The sequence below is a fragment of the Pongo pygmaeus genome, chromosome X, assembly GCF_028885625.2.
Source record: "Pongo pygmaeus isolate AG05252 chromosome X, NHGRI_mPonPyg2-v2.0_pri, whole genome shotgun sequence".
NCBI classification, from domain to species: Eukaryota; Metazoa; Chordata; class Mammalia; order Primates; family Hominidae; genus Pongo; species Pongo pygmaeus.
This window is the reverse complement of record NC_072396.2, coordinates 57561301-57579274: the sequence shown is the minus strand read 5'-3', so window position 1 is coordinate 57579274 and position 17974 is coordinate 57561301. Positions and strand designations below refer to the sequence as shown.

The window sequence follows — 17974 nt, the reverse complement described above, 5'->3', positions numbered from 1 at the left end:
AAGGAAACTACCATCAGAGTGAACAGGCAACCCACAAAATGGGAGAAAATTTTCGCAACCTACTCATCTGACAAAGGGCTAATATCCAGAATCTACAATGAACTCCAACAAATTTACAAGAAAAAAACAAACAACCCCATCAAAAAGTGGGCGAAGGACATGAACAGACACTTCTCAAAAGAAGACATTTATGCAGCCAAAAAACACATGAAAAAATGCTCACCATCACTGGCCATCAGAGAAATGCAAATCAAAACCACAATGAGATACCATCTCACACCAGTTAGAATGGCAATCATTAAAAAGTCAGGAAACAACAGGTGCTGGAGAGGATGTGGAGAAATAGGAACACTTTTACACTGTTGGTGGGACTGTAAACTAGTTCAACCCTTGTGGAAGTCAGTGTGGCGATTCCTCAGGGATCTAGAACTAGAAATTCCATTCAACCCAGCCATCCCATTACTGGGTATATACCCAAAGGACTATAAATCATGCTGCTATAAAGACACATGCACACGTATGTTTATTGCCGCATTATTCACAATAGCAAAGACTTGGAACCAACCCAAATGTCCAGCAATGATAGACTGGATTAAGAAAATGTGGCACATATACACCATGGAATACTATGCAGCCATAAAAAATGATGAGTTCACGTCCTTTGTAGGGACATGGATGAAATTGGAAATCATCATTCTCAGTAAACTATCGCAAGAACAAAAAACCAAACACCGCATATTCTCACTCATAGGTGGGAATTGAACAATGAGAACACATGGACACAGGAAGGGGAACATCACACTTTGGGGACTGTTGTGGGGTGGGGGGAGGGGGGAGGGATAGCATTGGGAGATATACCTAATGCTAGATGACAAGTTGGTGGGTGCAGCGCGCCAGCATGGCACATGTATACATATGTAACTTACCTGCACATTGCGCACATGTACCATAAAACCTAAAGTATAATAATGATAATAATAATAATAATAATAAAAGAAAAAAAAAAAGAAGAATAGGTAAGAGAGTTTTAAAGTAAAATAGAAGAAATGTTAGTGGAATATTTGCAAAAAGATCTGCATTGTCAAGTGCAAGGCATAATTTTTTTCAAGTGGCTCATGCTAAAAGGAATTATTTAAAAAAGTGGAATCTTAGCTTTGGTGAGGCTGGTTGGTGAGGACACCCTTGAAAGCCAAGTCTCACTAGAGTCAAGTCTTACAGCAACCCTGGAATAATTGGATAGACCTTCATGTTCTATCCAATTAGCCAAAACCTTTTAAATCATGTGTGCTACGGAATCACCTTTGTATGGAAGGCAAATGTTGTACGTGCCAATTTGGATGCAGAGGAAAGATTGCTAAAGAGGATTAGGGGGTACAGGTCTAAGGGTGTCAGGCAAAAAACAATGTGTTCTTATAAAATGAGTAGTAGAGAGATAGGCTTTTTTCTGGCATGGAGGGATTAAAACTTATTCTTTCTTTACACTTGTACATATTTTTAAATGTCCAGCTCAGATATTGACTCTTCCACTAAAACTTTAATTCAGCCCAGACTGGATAAAATTTCTAAAGTCTTCTTTCTGTATCACAATATTTTGCACTTTATTTTTCTACATATATATCTACATGTTTCTTTGTAATATGCCATTGATCCTGTACAAATAGGAATAAATTATTCCTCGTCCTGCTCAGCACTTAGAACAAGGCAGAGACCCAAATAGACAAAAGGTTGAAATTTAATGCTGATGAGTTTGAGATCAGTTGTATAATAACTCGTAGAAAGTCTCTTTCATTTCACGGCCCTCAAAGGAGTGGAACCCATAGCAGAGCATAATTTGAGCCGGAAGCCCACAGAACTTAGGGTCCAGTGATAAAAGCTTATGGAAGCCGCCACAGGACTAACAAATGCTCTAATGGCCTGGAGCCAACTGGAAAAGGGTATTAGTCAAGGAAGAATGTGTTTTCTCGATTCCTTTCTGTATGGCTGCTTTGGCATAACTTAATATGATTTATTCATCAGAGTGGGCCACTTAGCAGACCATAGCTATGGCCAGATCCAATATCCGTGACCCCATTAACCCCTAATCAAGTGGGAGGATACAAGAAGTAAACATGGCATCATTTTTTTTTTGTTTCTGGGATCTCAGGGTCCAAAAAATGTGTATTTGAGAAACAACACAAATAGAGTGTAAATTTTGTGTACTAATAAAACATATAACTCTGTGACAACGTAAAAAAAAAAATGATAAAGGGGATATCACCACTGATCCCACAGAAATACAAACTACCATCAGAGAATACTACAAACACCTCTACGCAAATAAACTAGAAAATCTAGAAGAAATGGATAAATTCCTCGACAAATACACCCTCCCAAGACTAAATGAGGAAGAAGTTGACTCTCTGAATAGACCAATAACAGCCTCTGAAATTGTGGCAATAATCAATAGCTTACCAACCAAAAAGAGTCCAGGACCAGATGGATTCACAGCCGAATTCTACCAGAGGTAGAAAGAGGAGCTGGTACCATTCCTTCTGAAATTATTCCAATCAATAGAAAAAGAGGGAATCCTCCCTAACTCATTTTATGAGGCCAGCATCATCCTGATACCAAAGCCTGGCAGAGACACAACCAAAAAAGAGAATTTTAGACCAATAACCTTGATGAACATTGATGCAAAAATCCTCAATAAAATACTGGCAAACCGAATCCAGCAGCATATCAAAAAGCTTATCCACCACGATGAAGTGAGCTTCATCCCTGGGATGCAAGAATGGTTCAATATACACAAATCAATAAATGTAATCCAGCATATAAACAGAACCAAAGACAAAAACCACGTGATTATCTCAATAGATGCAGAAAAGCCTTTGACAAAATTCAACAACCTTCATGCTAAAAACTCTCAATAAATTAGGTATTGATGGGACTTATCTCAAAATAATAAGAGCTATTTATGACAAACCCACAGCCAATATCATACTGAATGGGCAAAAACTGGAAGCATTCCCTTTGAAAACTGGCACAAGACAGGGATGCCCTCTCTCACCACTTCTATTCAACATAGTGTTGGAAGTTCTGGCCAGCACAATTAGGCAAGAGAATGAAATCAAGGGTATTCAATTAGGAAAAGAGGAAGTCAAATTGCCCCTGTTTGCAGATGACATGATAGTATATCTAGAAAACCCCATTGTCTCAGCCCAAAATCTCCTTAAGCTGATAAGCAACTTCAGCAAAGTCTCAGGATACAAAATCAATGTACAAAAATCACAAGCATTCTTATACATCAATAACAGACAAACAGAGAGCCAAATCATGAGTGAACTCCCATTCACAATTGCTTCAAAGAGAAGAAAATACCTAAGAATCCAACTTACAAGGGATGTGAAAGACCTCTTCAAGGAGAACTACAAACCACTGCTCAATGAAATAAAAGAGGATACAAACAAATGGAAGAACATTCCATGCTCATGGGTAGGAAGAATCAATATCATGAAAATGGCCGTCCTTCCCAAGGTAATTTACAGATTCAATGCCATCCCCATCAAGTTACCAATGACTTTCTTCACAGAATTGGAAAACATTACTTTAAAGTTCATATGGAACCAAAAAAGAGCTCGCATCGCCAAGTCAATCCTAAGCCAAAAGAACAAAGCTGGAGGCATCACGCTACCTGACTTCAAACTATACTACAAGGCTACAGTATCCAAAACAGCATGGTACTGGTACCAAAACAGAGATATAGATCAATGGAACAGAGCAGAGCCGTCAGAAATAATGCCACATATCTACAACTATCTGATCTTTGACAAACCTGACAAAAACAAGAAATGGGGGAAGGATTCCCTATTTAATAAATGGTGCTGGGAAAACTGGCTAGCCATATGTAGAAAGCTGAAACTGGATCCCTTCCTTACACCTTATACAAAAATCAATTCAAGATGGATTAATGACTTAAATGTTAGACCTAAAACCATAAAAACCCTAGAAGAAAACCTAGGCATTACCATTCAGGACATACGCATGGGCAAGGACTTCATGTCTAAAACACCAAAAGCAATGGCAACAAAAGCCAAAATTGACAAATGGGATCTAATTAAACTAAAGAGCTTCTGCACAGCAAAGGAAACTACCATCAGAGTGAACAGGCAACCTACAATATGGGAGAAAATTTTCGCAACCTACTCATCTGATAAAGGGCTAATATCCAGAATCTACAATGAACTCCAACAAATTTACAAGAAAAAAACAAACAACCCCATCAAAAAGTTGGCGAAGGACATGAACAGATACTTCTCAAAAGAAGACATTTATGCAGCCAAAAAATACACGAAAAAATGCTCACCATCACTGGCCATCAGAGAAATGCAAATCAAAACCACAATGAGATACCATCTCACACCAGTTAGAATGGCAATCATTAAAAAGTCAGGAAACAACAGGTGCTGGATAGGATGTGGAGAAATAGGAACACTTTTACACTGTTGGTGGGACTGTAAACTAGTTCAACCCTTGTGGAAGTCAGTGTGGCGATTCCTCAGGGATCTAGAACTAGAAATTCCATTTGACCCAGCCATCCCATTACTGGGTATATACCCAAAGGACTATAAATCATGCTGCTATAAAGACACATGCACACGTATGTTTATTGCAGCATTATTCACAATAGCAAAGACTTGGAACCAACCCAAATGTCCAACAATGATAGACTGGATTAAGAAAATGTGGCACATATACACCATGGAATACTATGCAGCCATAAAAAATGATGAGTTCATGTCCTTTGTAGGGACATGGATGAAATTGGAAATCATCATTCTCAGTAAACTATCGCAAGAACAAAAAACCAAACTCATAGGTGGGAATTGAACAATGAGAACACATGGACACAGGAAGGGGAACATCACACTTTGGGGACTGTTGTGGGGTGGGGGGAGGGGGGAGGGATAGCATTGGGAGATATACCTAATGCTAGATGACGAGTTGGTGGGTGCAGCGCACCAGCATGGCACATGTATACATATGTGACTTACCTGCACATTGCGCACATGTACCATAAAAACTAAAGTATAATAATAATAATAATAAAAGAAAAAAAAAAAAGAAAAAAAAAAAGAAAAAAAAAAAAGAAAAATTTCTGTAAAAAGTTAAAACAAATGGGCTGGGTGCAGTGGCTCACGCCTGTAATCCCAACACTTTGGGAGGCTGAGGCGGGTGGATCACGAAGTCAGGAGATCGAGCCCATCCTGGCTAACACGGTGAAATCCCATCTCTACCAAAAATACAAAAAAATTAGCTGGGCATGGTGGCAGGTGCCTCTAGTCCCAGCTACTCAGGAGGCTGAAGCAGGAGAATGGCGTGAACCCAGAAGACGGACCTTGCAGTGAGCCGAAATTGTGTCACTGCGACAGGGTGAGACTCCGTCTAAAAAATAAATAAATAAATAAATAAATAAATAAATAAATAAAATGGAAATATGGAAATACAACCTACCAAAACCAATGGAGGACAGTAAAAACAGTGGTAAGAAGAAAGTTTATAGCAATAAGCACCTACACCAAAAAAGTAGAAAACCTTTAAATAAACAACATAACAATGCATCTTGAAGAATTGGAAAAGGAAGAAAAAACCAAAACCAAAATTAGTAGAAGAAATAACAAAGACCAGAGCAGAAATAAAGTTGAAACAAAAATATAAAAGATCAACAAAATAAAAAGTTGTTTTTTTGTGAAAAGATAAAAATATTCATAAAACTTTAGCCAGACTAAGAAAATAAAGATCCAAACAAATAAACTCAGAGATTAAAAAAAGGGACCATATAACTGATCTTACAGATATTCAATGGATTATTAGAGACTACTAAGAGCAACAATATGCTGATAAATTGGAAAAGCTAAAAAAATAGATAAATTCTTGGACATATGCAATCTATCAAGATTGAAACATTAAAAAAAAAAACAAAATCTGAATAGATCAATAAGAAGCAATGAGATTGGCCGGGCGCAGTGACTCATGCCTCTAATTCCAGCACGTTGGGAGTCCAAGGTGGGTGGATCATTTAAGGCCAGCAGTTCACAACCAGCCTGGCCAACATGGTGAAACCTCATCTCCACTAAGAATACAAAAATTAGCTGGGCGTGGTGATGTGCACCTGTAATCCCAGCTACTCAGGAGGCGGAAGCAAGGGGAATGCTTGAATCTGGGAGGCAGGGGTTGTGTCAAGCCAAGATTGTGCCACTGCACTCCAGCCTAGGAAACAGAGAGAGACTCTGTCTCAAAAAAGAAAAAAAAATTAAGATTGAAGCCGTAGTAAGTTTTCCAGCAAAGAAAAGCACAAGACTCAATAGCTACACTGCTGAATTTTACCAAACATTTGTTTTAGAACTAATACCAATTCTACTCAAACTCTTTCAGAAAATAGACAAGGAGATAATACTTTCTTTTCTTTTTATTTTAAGTTCTGGGATACATGTGCAGAATGTACAGGTTTGTTACATAGGTATACATGTGCCATGGTGATTTGCTGCACCGATCAACCCATCATCCAGATTTTAAGCCCCGCATGCATTAGGTATTTGTCTTAATGCTCTCCCTCCCCTTGCCCCCTACCCCCCGACAGGCCCCAGTGTGTGATGTTACTGTCCCTGTGCCCATGTGTTCTCATAGTTCAACTCCCACTTATGAGTGAGAACATGTGGTGTTTGGTTTTCTGTTCCTGTGTTAGTTTTCTGAGGATGGCTTCCAGCTTCATCCATGTCCCTGCAAAAACCATGATCGTATTCCTTTTTTATGGCCCCATAGTATTCGATGGTGTATATGTGCCACATTCTCCTTATCCAGTCTATCATTGATGGGCATTTGAGTTGGTTTCAAGTCTTTGCTACTGTAAATAGTGCTGCAATAAACATACATCTGCATGTATCTTTATAGTAGAGTGATTTACTTGCTGGGTCAAATGGTATTTCTGTTTCTAGGTCCTTGAGGAATTGCCACACTGTCTTCCACAATGATTGAACCCCCCAACAGTGTACAAGTTTTCCTATTTCTCCACAGCCTTGTGAGCACCTGTTGTTTCCTGATTTTTTAATAATTGCCATTGTAATTTGCATGAGATGGTATCTCATTGTGGTTTTGATTTGCATTTCTCTAATGACCAGTGATGATGAGCTTTGTTTTTTCTTATGTTTCTTGGCCACATAAATGTCTTCTTTTGAGAAATATCTGTTCATATACTTCACCCAAAATTTGATGGGGTTGTTTGTTTTTTTTCTTGAAATTCATTTAAGTTCCATGTAGATTCTGGATATTAGACTTTTGTCAGATGGGTAGCTTGCAAAAATTTTCTCCTATTTTGAAGGTTGCTTGTTCACTCTGATGATAGTTTCTTTGGCTGCGCAGAAGCTCTTAAGTTTATTAGATCCCATTTGTCAATCTGGGCTTTTTATTTGCAACTGCTTTTGGTGTTTTGGTCACAAAGTCTTTCCCCATGCCTATGTGATGAATGGTATTGCTTAGGTTTTCTTCTAGGGTTTTTATGGTTTGGGGTTGTACTTTTAAGTATTTAATCCATCTTGGGTTAATTTTTGTATAAGGTTTAAAGAAGGGGTCCAGTTTCTATTTTCTACATATGGCAAGCCAGTTTTCCCAGCACCATTTATTTTTATTTTTTTGAGACGAAGTCTCACTCTTGTCCCCCAGGCTGGAGTGCAATGGCATAATCTCAGCTGACTGCAACCTCTGCCTCTAGGGTTCAAGTGGTTCTGCCTCAGCCTCCCAAGCAGTTGGGATTACTGGCACCTGCCACCAAGCCCAGCTAATTTTTGTATTTTTAGTAGAGATGGGTTTTCACCTTGTTGGCCAGGCTGTTCTTGAACTCTTGACCTCAGGTGATCTGCCTGCCTCAGCCTCCCAAAGTGCTGGGATTACAGGCATGAGCCACAGCACTGCCCTCCCAGCATCATTTATTAAATAGGGAATCTTCAATCTGATTGCTTGTTTTTGTCAGGTTTGTTGAAGATCAGATAGTTGTAGATGTATGATGTTATTTCTGAGGCTTCTGTTCTGTTGCATTGGTCTATATATCTGCTTTGGTACCAGTACATGGTGTTTCGGTTACTGTAGCCTTGTAGTACATTTTGAAGTCAGGTAGTGTGATACCTCCAGCTTTGTTCTTTTTGCTTAGGATTATCTTGGCTATACAGGCTCTTTTTTGGTTCCATATGAAATTTAAAGTAGTTTTTCCTAATTCTGTGAAGAAAGTCACTGGGAGCTTGATGATAATGGCATTGAATCTATAAATTACTTTGGGAAGTATGGCCATTTTCACAGTATTCATTCTTTCTATCCATGAGCATGAAATGTTTTTCCATTTGCTTGTGTCCTCTCTTATTTCCTTGAGCGCTGGTTTGCAGTTCTCCTTGAAGAAGTCCTTCACATCCCTTGTAAATTTTATTCCTAGGTATTTTATGTTCTTTGTAACAATTGTGAATGGGAATTCACTCATGATTTGGCTCTCTATTGGTCTATTGTTTGTGTATAGGAATGCTTGTGATTTTTGGACATTCTTTTTTTATCCTGAGACTTTTATGAAATTACTTATCAGCTTATCAGCTGAAGAAGTTTTTGGGCTGAGACGTTGGGGTTTTCTAAATACATAATCATGTCATCTGCAAACAAAGACAATTTTATTTCTTCTCTTCCTATTTGAATGTGCTTTATTTCTTTCTCTTGCCTGAATGCCCTGGCCAGAACTTCCAATACTATGTTGAATAGGAGTGGTGAGAGAGGTCATCCTTGTCTTGTGCCAGTTTTTTAGGGGAATGCTTCCAGCTTTTCCCATTCAGTATGATATTGGCTATGGGTTTGTCATAAATAGCTCATATTACTTTGAGATATGTTTCATCAATACCTAGTTTATTGAGAGTTTTTAGCATGAAGGGATATTGAATTTTATTGAAGGCCTTTTCTTCACATCTCAAAATAATCATGTGTTTTTTGTCATTGGTTCTGTTTATGTGACGAATTACATTTATTGATTTGCTTATGTTGAACCAGCCTTGCATCCCAGGGATAAAGCCGACTTGATAATGGTGGATAAACTTTTTGATTGCTGCTGTATTTAGTTTGCCAGTATTTTATTGAGGATTTTCCCATCGATGTTCATCAGGGATATTGACTTGAAATTTTCTTTTTGTTTGTGTGTATCTGCCAGGTTTTGGTATCAGGATGATGCTGGCCTCATAAAATGAGTTAGGGAGGAGTCCATCTTTTTCTATTGTTTGGAATAGTTTCAGAAGAAATGGTACCAGCTCTTCATTGTACCTCTGATAGAATTTGGCTATGAATCCATCTGTTTCTGGGATTTTTTTGGTTGGTAGGCTATGAATTACTGCCTCAATTTCAGAACTTCTTATTGGTCTATTAGGGGATTTGACTTCTTTCTGGTTTAGTCTTGGGAGGGTGTATTTGTCCAAGAATTTATCCATTTCTTCTAGATTTTCTAGTTCATTTGCTTAGAGGTGTTTACAGTATTCTCTGATGGTTGTTTGTATCTGTGGGATCAGTATTTGGATTCCCTTTATCATTTATATTGTGTCTATTTGATTCTTCTCTCTTTTCTCCTTTATTAGTCTAACTAGTGGTCCATCTATTTTGTTAATCTCTTCAAAAAACAGCTCCTTGATTTACTGAAGTGTTTTTCATGTCTCTGTCTCCTTCATTTCTGCTCTGATCTTAGTTATTTCCTGTCTTCTGCTAGCTTTTCAATTTGCTTGCTGTTGCTTTTCTAGTTCTTTTAATTGTGATGTTAGGGTGTCAATTTTGGATCTTTTCCGCTTTCTGATGTTGACATTTAGTGCCCTAAATTTCCCTCTTCACACTGCTCTAGCTGTGCCCAGAGATTCTGGTACCTTGTCTCTTTGTTCTCATTGGTTTCAAAGAACATCTTTATTTCTGCCTTAATTTCGTTATTCACCCAGTAGTCATTCAGAAGCAGGTTGTTCAGTTTCCATGTAGTTGTGCAGTTTTGAGTGACTGTCTTAATCTTAGGTTCTAATTTGATTGCACTGTGGTCTGAGAGACTGTTTGTTATGATTTCTATTCTTTTGCATTTGCTGAGGAGTGTTTTACTTTTAATTATGTGGTTGATATTAGTATAAGTGCTATGTGGTGCTGAGAAGAATGTATATTCTTTTGATTTGGGGTGGAGAATTCTGTAGATGTCTATTGGGTCCACTAGATCCAGAGTTCAGTTCAAGTCCTGAATATCCTTGTTAATATTCTCTCTCGTTGATCTGTCTTATATTCACAGTGGGGTGATAAAGTCTCCCACTATTATTGTGTGGGAATCTAAGTCTTTTTGTAGGTCTCTAAGAACTTGCTTTATGAATCTGGGTGCTCCTGTACTGGGTGCACATATATTTAGGATAGTTAGCTCTTCTTGTTGCATTGATCCCTTTACCATTATGTAATGCCCATTTTTGCCTTTTTTGATCTTTGCTGGTTTAAAGTCTGTTTTATCAGAGACTAAGATTTGACCTCTACTTTTTCTACTTTCCATTTTCTTTGTACTTATTCCTCCATTTCTTTATTTTTAGCCTGTGTGTGTATTTGCATGTGAGATGGGTCTCCTGAATATACCACATCAATGGGTCTTGAATGTTTGTCCAATTTGCCAGCCTGTGTCTTTTAATTGGGGCATTTAGCCCATTTACATTTAAGGTTAATATTGTCATGTGTAAATTTGGTCCTTTCATCATGATGCTAGCTGGTTGTTTTTCACGTTAGTTGATGCAGTTTCTTCTTGGTGTCATCGGTCTTTATATTTTGGTGTGTTTTTGCAGTGACTGGTACCGGTTTTTCATTTTAATATTCATTACTTTCTTCAAGAGCTCTTGTAAGGCAGGTCTGGTGGTGACAAAATCTCTCAGCATTTGCTAGTCTGGTAAGTATTATAGTTCTCCTTTGCTTCTGAAGCTAGTTTGGCTGGATATGAAATTCTGGGTTGACAGTTAGAATAGCAATCATTAAAAAGTCAGGAAACAACAGGTGCTGGAGAGGATGTGGAGAAATAGGAACACTTTTACACTGTTGGTGGGACTGTAAACTAGTTCAACCATTGTGGAAGTCAGTGTGGTGATTCCTCAGGGATCTAGAACTAGAAATTCCATTCAACCCAGCCATCCCATTACTGGGTATATACCCAAAGGACTATAAATCATGCTGCTATAAAGACACATGCACACGTATGTTTATTGCAGCATTATTCACAATAGCAAAGACTTGGAACCAACCCCAATGTCCAACAATGATAGACTGGATTAAGAAAATGTGGCACATATACACCATGGAATACTATGCAGCCATAAAAAATGATGAGCTCATGTCCTTTGTAGGGACATGGATGAAATTGGAAATCATCATTCTCAGTAAACTATCGCAAGAACAAAAAACCAAACACCGCATATTCTCACTCATAAGTGGGAATTGAACAATGAGAGCACATGGACACAGGAAGGGGATCATCACACTTCGGGGACTGTTGTGGGGTGGGGGGAGGGGGGAGGGATAGCATTGGGAGATACACCTAATGCTAGATGACGAGTTAGTGGGTGCAGCGCACCAACATGGCACATGTATACATATGTAACTTACCTGCACATTGCGCACATGTACCATAAAACCTAAAGTATAATAATAATAATAATAAAGAAAAAAAAAAGAAATTCTGGGTTGAAAATTTTTTCTTTAAGAATGTTGAATATTGGCCCCAAGTCTCTTCCAGCTTGTAGGGTTTCTGCAGAGAGATCTGCTGTTAGTCTGATGGGCTTCCCTTTGTGGGTAACCTGACTTTCTCTCTGGCTGCCCTTAACATTTTTTACTTCTTTTCAACCTTGGAGAATCTAACAATTATATGTCTTGGGGTTGCTCTTATTGAGGAATATTTTAGTGGACTTCTCTGTGTTTCCTGAATTTAAATGTTGGCCTCTCTTACTAGTTTGCGGAAGTTCCTCTGGATGATTTCCTGAAGTGTGTTTTCCAACTTGGTTCCATTCTTCCCATCACTTTCAGGCATACCAATCAAAAGTAGCTTTGGTCTTTTCACATAGTTCCATATTTCTTGCAGGCTTTGTTCATTCCTTTGCATTCTTTTTTCTCTAATCTTGTCTTCATGCCTTATTTCAGTAAGTTAATCTTCAATCTCTGATATCCTTTCTTCTGCTTGATTGATTTGTCTATTGATACTTGTGTATGTTTCACGAAGTTCTCGTGCTGTGTTTTTCTGCTCCATCACGTCATTTATGTTCTTCTTCTCTAAGGTGGTTATACTAGTTAGAAGTTCCTGTAACCTTTTATCAAGGTTCTTAGCTTCCTTGCATTGGGTTAGAACATGCTCCTTTAGCTCGGAAGAGTTTATTACCCACCTTCTGAAGCTTACTTCTGTTAATTCATCAAACTCATTCTCTGTCCAGTTTTGTGCTCTTGCTGGTAAGGAGTTGCAATTTTTTGGAAGAGAAGAGGCATTCTGGTTTTTTAAATATTCAGAATTGTTGTGCTCTTTTTTTCTCATCTTTGTGGATTCATCTACATTTGATCTTTGAGACTGATGATCTTTGGATGGCGTTTTTGCGTGTGTGGGGCGTCCTTTTTGTTTATGATGATGTTATTGCTTTCTGTTTGTTAGTTTTTCTTCTTACAGTCAGGTCCCCATTCTGCAAGTCTGCTGCAGTTTTCTCGAGGTCCACTCCAGATCCTGTTTGCCTGGGTATCACCAGCAAAGGCTGCAGAACAGCAAAGATTGCTGCCTGCTCCTTCCCCTGGAAGCTTCTTCCCAGAGGGACACTTGCCTGATGCCAGCCAGAGCTCTCCTGTATGAAGCGTCTATTGACCCCTGCTGGGATGTCTCTTAGTCAGGAGGCATGGGAGTCAGGGTCCCACTTAAGGAGATAGTCTGTCCCTTAGCAGAGCTCAGTCTCTGTGTTTAGAGAATCCTCCTTGTTAGGATCTGCTGCTGTCTTCAGATCTGACAGGCAGAAGAGTTTAAGTCCACTGAAGCTGCACCCACAGCCACCCTTTCCTCCAGTTGCTCTGTCCCAGAGAGTTGGAAGTTTTATCTATAAGCCCCTGACTGGGGCTGCTCCCTTTCTTTCAGAAATGCCCTGCCCAGTGAGGAAGAATCTAGAGAGTCAGTCTGGCCACAACCTCCTTGCGTGAGTTCCACCCAGTCCTAACTTCCCAGCCTCCTTAGCACGGTCAGGGGAAAACCGCCTACCCAAGCCTCAGTAATGGTGGACACCCCTCCCCCCACTAAGCTTGATCACCCCAGGTCGACTTCAGACTACTGTGCTTGCAGTGAGAATTTCAAATCCATGGTTCTTAGCTTGCTGGGCTCTGTGAGAGTGGGACCTACTGAGCAAGATCACTTGGCTCCCTAGTTTCAACCCTCCTTCCAGGGAAGTGAGCTGTTCTGTCTCACTGGGGTTCCAGGCACTGCTGGGGTATGAAAACAACAACAACAACAACAACAGACTCCTGCAGCTAGCTCAGTGTCTGCCCAAACAGCTGCCAAGTTTTGTGCTTGAAACCCAGGTTTCTGGTTGTCTAGGCACATTAGGGAATATTCTTATCTGCATATTGCAAAATCAGTGGGAAAATTGTAGTATATGGGCCAGATAGCACAGTTCCTTATGGCTTTCCTTGGCTGGGGGAGGGAGCACCCTGGCTTCTTGCACTTCTTGAGTGAGGCAATGCCCCACCCTGTTTCTGCTTTCCCTCCATGGGCTGCATCCACTGCCTAACCAGTCCCACTGAGATGAACTGGGTACCTTAGTTGGAAATGCAGAAATCACCCACCTTCTGTGTTGGTCTTGTTAGCAGCTGCAGACTGGAGCAGTTCCCATTCAGCCATCTTGCCAGATCCCCCACATTTTTTTTTTGTAAGGTGCTGTTAACTATATGGTTATTGGCTAGAAATCCTGAGTTATCAACTGTATATATCTGTGGTTTGTAAAAAGAACAAAAGAACCAAGACAAGCTCTTGATGCTCCTTGCTTGTTTGGCATTGAGGCTGTGGAGAAGATGCTTTTTGGAGGTGCTGTAGCTCAGGGTATACACCAGGAGGCTGACTCTGTGGTGGGCATCCCTTTAGTCTCAGGTTGTCTTATTTCTGTGTATAGTGATATAGCATTTTACTGCCATCTTAGCTGTGGAAAGAGGGTGTCAGCTTGCATGAGAAGTTTTCTTTTGGTTTATTTATTTATTTAATTTTAATTAAGTGTGGTAGTTTTTAAACAAACTGTAGATCTCTTCATTGTCAGCAAAGTGAAGAGCTACATCATCAATGAAAGTTCAAAAACCTTCTTTACTTAAACATGATTGCAACGTTCCATTTTTTATATGTTTAGAAAGCTGAAATGTTTTTGAAGTTAAACAAACAGTATTACATTAAAAAGTAAAGGAGGGAGGGATATAAAACTACATATTGAGTACAATGTACACTACTCAGGTGATAAGTGCACTAAAATCTCAGACTTCACCACTATGTAATTCATCCATATAATCCAAAATCACTTGTACCTTTAAATGACCTTTGAGTTCATTGATTTTTTATTATGCACAATTGACTCTGCTATTGAATCTCTCTTACTGTATTTTTAGTTCTGTTATTGTATTCTTCAGCTCCAGGATTTTTTCTTGTGGTTTATAAACTGGTATACGTTCAGTAAACTCATTTTATTCATGCGTTGTTTTCCTGATTTTGTTTAGTTGCCTGTCTGTGTCTTCTTGCATCTCAGTAAGCTTCTTTAAGATTATTGTTTTGCATTTTTGACAGGCAATTCTTAGATCTCAATTTTTGGGGGTCAATTACTGGAGGTTTATTGGTTTTATTGTTTTATTTTGTTTCAGCGGTGTCATGTTTGTCTGATTCTTCTTTGTGTAGCCTTGCATTGGTGCCTGCTCATTTGAAGGAGAAAATTCCTATTCCAGTCATTACTGACTGATTTTACCAGGTAAAGACCTTAGGACCCTTTATGATGGATTTTCCTCTGAGATTGAAATCAAGTGGGGTTACAGCTGTGTCACGTAGCTGCTGTTGGGTTCACAGGAGGCCTGTTATCAGTTGTGTAGATAGATATGACTCCCTCTGGGCCCCCAGGAAGCATATTTCCGGGACACTGGGTGGGTCACTGAATAGGCAGAACTGGTCCCAGACCATGGTTTAGCACAGCTGAAGCCATGACACAAGGCTATTTCATAATCTGTAGTTGGATTGAGGTCACTGGGTCTGTCTCCAAAAAAACTAAAAAGTACATCTCTGGTGGGTCCTTGAGTCAACAGAATTACTTTTTCTCTGTGGCTGGAGACAATGGAGCTGGATTACAGAACTGCTTTATACTGCACAAGGGCATTGAGGTCAGTGGGCCTGGCTTTGAACAGTGGTGTCTTCTGGAAGTTCCCTGGTCAGGCAACACTGCTCTTAAACAGCAGAAGAAAGAATCTGAAGCCAAGTAACATTCGTTTGGGGATCTGCTGTAGGACTGAAATCTACAAGACTGCTTCTGGGGACATGGACAGGCATGCACCCTGCACGTCCCTGAGCAAGAAAGACTACTTGTAGATGATGGCCGAGAGGAGATGGAACTGGGTTACAGAGCCATTTTAGAGTTCACAGCTGGGAGCAGGTTTGGCAGGCCTGTCATCCAAGGCATAATGAGTGTGACTCTTCCCTGGTCTCTTAACAGGTGGTTCTGGTGGCAGCAACAGACCCAAATCATGTTGTAATCAAGTCCACTTGAGGAAAATGTCATTTCTGGGTCTGTAGGTGGGACCATGGTTGGTGATCCTACCACCTGGGTGCAAGTCTGTTCTCTCAAAAAAGCCCTCCTCAGTCTTGGGATCCACTGGAGTTTTGCAACATTCTAACTGGGACTCAAGGCTACAAAAAGGGAACTTCTCTTTGTGAATGGTTGCCAAATTCTTATTACTGTGGGAGGATGCTAGTGTTAAACATGCTACTGTGCTATCCCGCTAAAATTACTTCTCCATTTGTTACTTCTCAAGCTGCATTGTGTATTTTCCTTTTAGAAATCATTCTTTACAGAGAATGATTGCTTCCAATCGGGAGGTGGGGGCCAGGGGAGAAAGAGCATTAGGACAAATACCTAATGCAGGTGGGGCTTAAAACCTAGATGACGGGTTGACAGGTGCAGCAAACCACCATGGCACATGTATACCTATGTAATAAACTTGCACGTTCTGCCCACGTATTTCAGAACTTAAAGTAAGATTTTAAAAAAAGAAATCTTTCTTGGCCCATTTACCAATGACTTGGTGAAGTCGTCAATCAAGATACTGAAACTGAACCCTTCTTTCCATAATGGTAATTTCATACCTTAGGCTGAACAATCAGAGCACCCACTCTGGTGGATTCATGAATTCATGAATGGTATGCAATCCAAGCAGGATCAACAGCAGTATTATTTAAAAAATTAATATGGAATTTTGAGAAAGAAATTGCTTCTTCTCCTTAGTGTGTGAGCTTAATGTGATATAATCCTGAAGGTGCTTCAGGTGTCCTCTTTCTCACTACAAAGAGACAGCCCAGCAGAAAGTGAACAGTGAAAAAGTGAACTAAAAGATGAGATATCACTGAGTGTATAATTTTAGCACCTGAATTCAGCCATGCTTTATACCTTGTTTAATTATCTGCCCTCCATGTTATACTATAAGTTACATTGACTGTTATTTTACTCATCATTACATTCCCAGTACTTGATACAGCTACTTGTGACATAGTAGGTTAAACTAATACATTTTGAAAGAGTAAATTATTATTATTTCAGGGATTATACCTATCCTACAATAATATATTGACCAATATTATCTTTTTATATTTTTACAATTTGAGGCTGGGCATGGTGGCTCATGCCTGTCATCCCAGCACTTTGGGAGGCTGAGGCAGGTGGATCAACTGAGGTCAGGAGTTCAAGGCCAGCCTGGCTAACAGGATGAAACAACATCTCTACAGGTGGTGGGCACCTGTAGTCCCAGCTACTTGGGAGGCTGAGGCAGGAGAGTCACTTGAACCTGGGAGCCAAGATCGCACCACTGCACTCTAGCCTGGGTGACAGAGTGAGACTCCATCTCAAAAAAAAAAAATACAATTTAATGTTTTGCATTTATGCTTATGGTGTGAGAAAAAAAAACCTAATTTGAGTTTTTTCCTATATGATTAGCCAAATGTTCTTAACACAATTTAATGAATGAAACAGTCTTCTCAACGAATTTGAAATCTCACCTCCATATCCTTATATAAGCTGATGTCCATTTCTGAGTTTCAGATCCTGTTGAACTGACTCATGTGCACATTTCTATGTCTTTAATCCATTGCTTAAATTATTGTGTCTTTCTTATATTTTAATGTATATAAAGATTTTTCTAAAATTAATTTTTTTGACAAAGGGTCTTGCTCTATCACCCAAGCCAGAATGCAGTGGCAAAATCTCGGCTTACTGCAACCTCCAGCTCCTGGGTTCAAAAGATTTTTGTGCTTCAACCTCCCAAGTAGCTGTGATTACAAGCGTGTACGACCACACCAGGCTAATTTTTGTATTTTTAGTAGAGACAGGGCTTTGTCATGTTGGCCAGACTGGCTTAGAATTTCTGGCTTCAAGTGATCTACCTGCCTCAGCCTCGCAAAGTGCTGAGATTACAGGTGTGAGACACCATGCCCAGCCACCTAAAATTAGTTATAATTGTTTTTCCTTGACTATTTTACCAGATTAATATTTGTAGGTAAAATTTATGGTCACATTGTTAAGTTCCTAAACAAATCCTATAGGCATGGTGATTAATATTTTATGTGGTATAATAAATTTTGAGAGAACATGTCTACAATATTATTTCTTTCAATTCAGAAACTTTAAAAATCTCTTTATGTAGCCATATTTTATGTATATTCATAATTTTTAATATTTTG

General features: G+C 39.3%; 1 long non-coding RNA gene across 2 annotated transcripts in view; it reads left to right on the top strand.

Moving 5' to 3' along the window:
- LOC129025056 (uncharacterized) overlaps positions 1 to 17974 on the top strand; it is an 84737-nt gene that overhangs the window by 60864 nt on the left and 5899 nt on the right. Inside the window, exon 4 of one of the 2 annotated variants that reach the window (XR_010125503.1) lies at positions 14902 to 17906. The exons of the other annotated variant lie outside the window; for it this stretch is intronic. This is a non-coding gene — a long non-coding RNA (uncharacterized LOC129025056). Of the gene's footprint in view, positions 1 to 14901; positions 17907 to 17974 lie in introns of those variants that run through there. 2 annotated transcript variants of the gene reach the window in all.